At 43.4% G+C, this 6,427-nt stretch overlaps 1 pseudogene; it reads right to left on the bottom strand.

Moving 5' to 3' along the window:
• Nucleotides 1-662: 662 nt before the first annotated feature.
• Nucleotides 663-1,650, bottom strand: LOC101935807 (olfactory receptor 12D1-like; annotated as a pseudogene).
• Between the last annotated feature and the right edge of the window lie 4,777 nt (nt 1,651-6,427).

The raw sequence follows: 6,427 nt of genomic DNA, 5'->3' as shown, positions 1-6,427 counted from the left end.
ACTCTGTCAAAGAAGGAGATTAGATTGGTTTGAGATGATTTGTTCATGACAAATCTCTGTTTGCTGCTACTTATCACCTAGGTCCGATGACTATTTTAGTTATACAGAAAATAAGCATTGAAACCCAAGAATTTCCAAATTAATGTTCAAGAAATCCCGATAGGCTAATTTCTAGAATTACATAAATAGGGCACCCAACTAACCTTAACTCTGTCCTGTCACAGAGTTCTGTAACTTCCCATAGAGTCAAAATACACTGAAAAATTATGCATAGGTAATATTTGAATATTGTTTTTTATTTTATGTAAATAATGGTCAGTCCCCCTTCCTTCCACCCATCATGGTTCTAACTGAAAATGTCTCCATCAGCAGACATTAAGATGGAGTTCATGTCAATAATTTAGGGATAAATATATTAGAAGGATGTTGAAATTTTCCCAAAATACCCACAGGATATTCACCATTAAAGAAAATCCAAACATCTTATGAGAAATGATGTTATGCTAGCCAAACAACCTAAACTCTGCACTGTAGTGACACCAGAAAGTGGGGGAAATGAAAAAAAAAAATGCAAAGGGTTTTTAAAAATCAGTGGTCTCAGCAAAGACTAAAATGCTTTAATTATAATTGAACAGTGTGTGCCTTCATTTAATTCATATTCTTTAAGGGAAAAGTGTTCTGTTCAGGAATTTATTCAGGGCAGATTTTACCTTCTCATTTCTCAAGGTGTAGATCAGGGGGTTCAGAACTCGGGTGACGATGCTGTACATGAGGGTGGATATCATGTCTCTTTCAGAGGGGGAACCTGAAGAGGCAATCAGGTAATTACCAAGGACCGGCATATAGAATAGAGACACCACAGCGAGGTGGGAGGCACAGGTGGAAAAGGCCTTTCTCCTGCATTCCTGTGAGTGGACCTTCAGGAGGAGGAAGGAGATGATATAGAGGTAGGAGAGAAGCGTGAGGATGAACGAACACAGCGCGATGCTCCCGGTGACGAAGCTGAGCAGTGTCAAGTTGCTATAGGCCAGGTTCAGCAGGGGCTTGATAAAACAAAAAAAAGTGGTGGATTTCATTGGGGCCACAGAAATGCACCTGAGATGTCATGACCGTGTGCATCAGCACATGTAGGAAGCCAGTGGCCCAAGTGGCCGCTGCCAGGAACAGACAGGCCTGTGGCCTCATGACCAGCCTGTAGCACAGCTGGTTGCAAATGGCCACGTAGCAGTCATAGGCCATGACAGCCAGCAGTACAGCCTCACTGCTGCCCAGGAAGTGGAAGAAGTGGAGCTGGGCCAGGCAGCCAGCAAACAAGATGGTCTGGTGCCCCGAGAGGAAGCCGGCCAGCATCTTGGGCACGGTGACCGTACTGTAGAAGATGTCCAGGCAGGCAAGGTTGCCCAGGAAGAAGTACCTGGGGGTGTGGAGCCGGGGCTCAGCCAGCATCACAGCTATGATGGCAACGTTACCCAACAGGCTGGTCACGTAGAGCAGGGCGAAGACAACGAAGAGAGGGCGCTGTAACACCAGGAGATGGGTCAGGCCCAGGAGGACGAACTCGCTCACCACTGTCTGGTTCTCCGTTGCTGTGGAGGAAAGAAGGCAAAGCAGGAGAAAAGCAAACATGCTGAAGGTGCCATCCAGTGCCATGTCAATGGTCCCATTCACAATGCAATGGGATTGGATGGAATCAAACACTTAGAGGTGGTGTTTTCTAGTTACATCTGTAAGTGCCTTCTGTACCCAGTCAGAGTAGTGCAAAGAAGGAGAATAATTATAGAGCTCTGCATTTCTTCATGACTCTGAGAGAGAGTGGGGTGTGTATGAACACAGAGAGACAACTAGCTCTCCCGATATGATGATCCACAAGGAGAGTTTTTCACTTAGAATCATAGGGCTTGTCTATACTTACGCGCTGGTTCGGCGGCAGGCAATCGAACTTCTGGGTTCGATTTATCGCGTCTTGTCTGGACGCGATAAATCGAACTCAGAAGTGCTCCCCGTCGACTCCGGTAATCCTGCTCGCCGCGAGGAGTACGCGGAGTCGACGGGGGAGCCTGCCTGCCGGGTCTGGACCACGGTAAGTTCGAACTAAGGTACGTTGACTTCAGCTACGTTATTCACGTAGCTGAAGTTGCGTACCTTAGTTCGATTTTGGGGTTTAGTGTAGACCAAGCCATAGAATCATAGAATATCAGGGTTGGAAGGGACCTCAGGAGGTCATCTAGTCCAACCCCCTGCTCAAACCAGGACCAATTCCCAACTAAATCATCTCAGCCAGGGCTTTGTCAAACCGGTCCTTAAAAACCTCCAAGGAAGGAGATTCCACCACCTCCCTAGGTAACGCATTCCAGTGCTTCACCACCCTTCTAGTGAAATAGTGTTTCCTAATATCCACTGCAACTTGAGACCATTGCTCCTTGTTCTGTCATCTGCCACCACTGAGAACAGCCGAGCTCCATCCTCTTTGGAACCCCCTTCAGGTAGTTGAAAGCAGCTATCAAATCCCTCTTCATTCTTCTCTTCTGGAAACTAAACAATCCCAGTTCCCTCAGCCTCTCCTCATAAGTCATGTGCTCCAGACCCCTAATCATTTTTGTTGCCCTCCGCTGGACTCTTTCCAATTTTTCCACATCCTTCTTGTAGCGTGGGGCCCAAAACTGGGCACAATACTCCAGATGAGGCCTCACCAATGTCGAATAAAGGGGAACGATCACATCCCTCGATCTTCTGGCAATGCCCCTACTTATACAGCCCAAAAGGCCGTTAGCCTTCTTGGCAACAAGAGCACACTGTTGACTCATATCCAGCTTCTCATCCACTGTGACCCATAGGTCCTTTTCTGCAGAACTGCTACCTAGCCATTCAGTCCCTAGTCTGTAGCAGTGCATAGGATTCTTCCGTCCTAAGTGCAGGACTCTGCACTTGTCCTTGTTGAACCTCATCAGGTTTTTTTTTTTTGGCCCAATCCTCTAATTTGTCTAGGTCTCTCTGTATCTGATCCCTACCTTCCAGTGTATCTACCACGCCTCCCAGATTAGTGTCATCTGCAAACTTGCTGAGAGTGCAGTCCACACCAAGCAAAACTTTACAATTCATATGAAGGATTGGATGCAGGGCACTTAGGCAATGGGGCTGCCTAACCCCATGACACAGCAATGATTGTTCCAGCACCTGAAAGAGAGTATAAAAGAAGGGACAGTGACATCATCAGCCCATTTCTCCTCTCCCACCTATACTGAAGGCAACAAGCTTGTTTGGAAGACACAGAACCATTTGAACTGGGGGAAGTGGTCCTAACTGGAAAAGCTTTCCAGTTAGCACAGACTGCTGTACGTTTTGGGGTAAGAGAAACCTTATTACATCAAATTTGACATAATCTAATAAAGTCTAGGAAATAGCTTGCATTTTTTAATCTTTCAGTTCCTTTGTTAACTAATTCTGAATTTCTATGCTTATACCACTTACAATCTCTTAAAATCGCTCTCTCTTTAGTTAATAAACTTATTTTAATGTTTTATCTAAACTGGAGTGTTTTTGATTGAAGTTTGGGGAATCTACTCAGGTTACAAAGGCTAGTGCATATTCATACCCTTTGATGGTATGATGAACTCATTAATGAGTACAAAAACAACAAGGAGTCTGGTGGCACCTTAAAGACTAACAGATTTATTTGGGCATAAGCTTTCGTGAGTAAAAACTTTATTTCTTCGGATGCATAGAGTGAAAGTTACAGATGCAGACATTATATACTGACACATGGAGAGCAGGGAGTTACTTCGCAAGTGGAGAACCAGTGTTGACAGGGCCAATTCAATCAGGGTGAATGTAGTCCACTCCCAATAATAGATGAGGAGGTGTCAATTCCAGGAGAGGAAAAGCTGCTTCTGTAATGAGCCAGCCACTCCCAGTCCCTATTCAAGCCCAGATTAATGGTGTTGAATTTGCAAATGAATTTTAGTTCTGCTGTTTCTCTTTGAAGTCTGTTTCTGAAGTTAATGAGTGTACTCTGATCAAAAGGGTCTTGAGCAGTGTTAGACACACATTTCTGGGGAGAAAAGAAAGAAAGAAAGAAAGAAAAAGAAACTTCACAAACACAGAATGAAACAATCCCTGAACTGAAAAACTAATCTAAATGAACGAGACAGACAAAGAGGCAATGAGTTGTCTGCAGTCCTGTAGCCATCAGTGGCAGAGCTGGAAATAGAAGTGCTGAATGTTAACCTAGTAACCTACTCCCTGGATTGTGTTGTCTTGCAAACATGATATACTAGGGCTATTCTGCATGCTTGCATTTGTGGATTCAGAGGCTGGAGACTGGGTTTTCCATCTGCGCTAAGGGAGTTTGAATATCTTACCTTTTTTGGCTGTCCCATGCTATTCCCTTCCAGTTCTAATGTGGATGTCTTTTGTCCTCATAGTGGAAAGCCTGTGACAATGACTGGAGTGGAAGTGCACTGGAGAGAAATATCAGGGATTTTCATCAGTTCAAACAGGAAGAGAAGAGCAAGTTCTTGTTGGCTTGAAAATCTGGATGGCTGTTCTGAGCCCCTGGAACAAAGGAGCATTTTTATCACATTAGCACTCTGAATCCTTGGTGGAGACCAATTTCTGTTCTCTTGATGGATCCTTTGGGGGCAGAAGCTGTGAAACACATGAGCGTTTCTGGTTTGTGCACAAACAAGCATAGTGCTCTCTATGGAGATCAAAGCTTTACTGCACAGATAAGAGCTGCTGGGAAAAGTAAATAAATAAAGTTGTGGACCTGAGGGAGTTAGGTACCAAACACCCATTAAATTTATTTGAAACTCCCAGTTTAAATAAATAAAACCCTGATTAGCAAATATTGTATTTTACTAAAGCCACTGAGTTTGGGGCACCATAATTCTGAATTTGGTTCATTATTATTCACGGTCCAACAAACACATGGAGGGTTAAAGCTGGGACACAACAAATTAGACATTAGTTTGAAATGGGATATAGTATCTATAAACAGAACCAAAGCAATTCAGAGCATTGGTGTTGTAAAGAAGGGAGATAATTGTCCCAGGTCATCAGGCTCCAGTGATGACTCACACCACACCCACTACAGACGCAACTGAAAATTGGTTGGAAATTTTTCACAAAAGAACTCATAGAAAAATGGCCTTTTTTTAAAAAAAAATGGAACTGTTCATGAAAAAAACTCAATATCAAAACAACGATTATGCAACACAGAGCAGATGATGCAACCTCAACTCTGCCCTGCAAAGATACCACAAAAGAAAGAAAGAAAGAAAGAAAGAAAGAAAGAAAGAAAGAAAGAAAGAAAGAAAGAATTGCAGGGCAAGGGAAATGGGGCTGAGCAGGAGGGGATAGTAAGTGAGCAGGAACCAGAGCATGGGCTGGGGTGAGTGGGGCAAAAATGGGGTCAGGGTGTATGAGCAGGGATGTGGGGGGAGAAGAAGGATTTAATGGCAATGTTGGACACATTGGGGAACATGAAGGCCAGGGCCATGCATGACACCTGGTGAGAAAGAAGAAAATGTAAATGAAGGTCCTTTGTTAGGGAAAACAGGGAACTCCATACAACAGTGAGAGGTACTCTGGCTTCCCTGTGAAGGGAAACATGCCCTTTCTTCCATGGCTGAGGCTGGTGGAGAGACTTTGGGGGCATCTTCTCTTTTTACTTTGCTGCTGGCTTTTGAGGGACAGGATGGTCACTCATTTATTTGATAACTTTGATTCTATGATTCTATGATTCTATGATTCCCTCACCTATTCCCTTTCTCTTTTTTTTACTTTTCCTCCATTTCCCCCCAGGAATAAACTTCTTTGTCATATTATTTTAATTAGTTGGCCCTGGATTCCCTACAATTATGATCGGTAAAGTCGTAGAGGTCACTGGGGTTGTTTATTAAATTATACACCCAGCCACTAATGGAAGCACCAAGCACAATGAACCCAGGGCCCCTTTGGTTCCAAGGTGAGTCACTGAGCCCCTGAGGAAGGAGGAATAAGTGTCTCTACCAGCCCTGACATGTTCACAGAACAATCCCCAGGGGTAACAAAATAAAAAATGGAGTTCTGGTTGAGAGAACATATCAGAAATTTAACTTCATTACAGGAATACTTTAATTATCCTCAAACCAGGCATTACAAACCCAGGAAATGCACAGTTCATGTTAAATCTAAAAGAAATCTAAACATATTAAGGTTTGGAAATGCACAGTTAATGCACCCAGAGCCCCTTAACTGCACTATAGTGACACCACGATGGAGAAAAAAAGAAAGAAATCAAACATGTGCTAAAAAATCTGGATCCGCAGACATTTAAATGCCTTAATAATAATTGTATGGCAGTTGTACGATGTAACTAAAGGGCAGAGTTAAGGTTTCTAGTGAAGGAGAAGATTTAAATTACAAAGTATAAATGGAAAAAGTATTA

The sequence above is a fragment of the Chrysemys picta genome, chromosome 13 (genome assembly GCF_011386835.1).
Source record: "Chrysemys picta bellii isolate R12L10 chromosome 13, ASM1138683v2, whole genome shotgun sequence".
NCBI classification, from domain to species: domain Eukaryota; kingdom Metazoa; phylum Chordata; order Testudines; family Emydidae; genus Chrysemys; species Chrysemys picta.
This window is presented reverse-complemented; position numbering and strand designations above follow the sequence as displayed.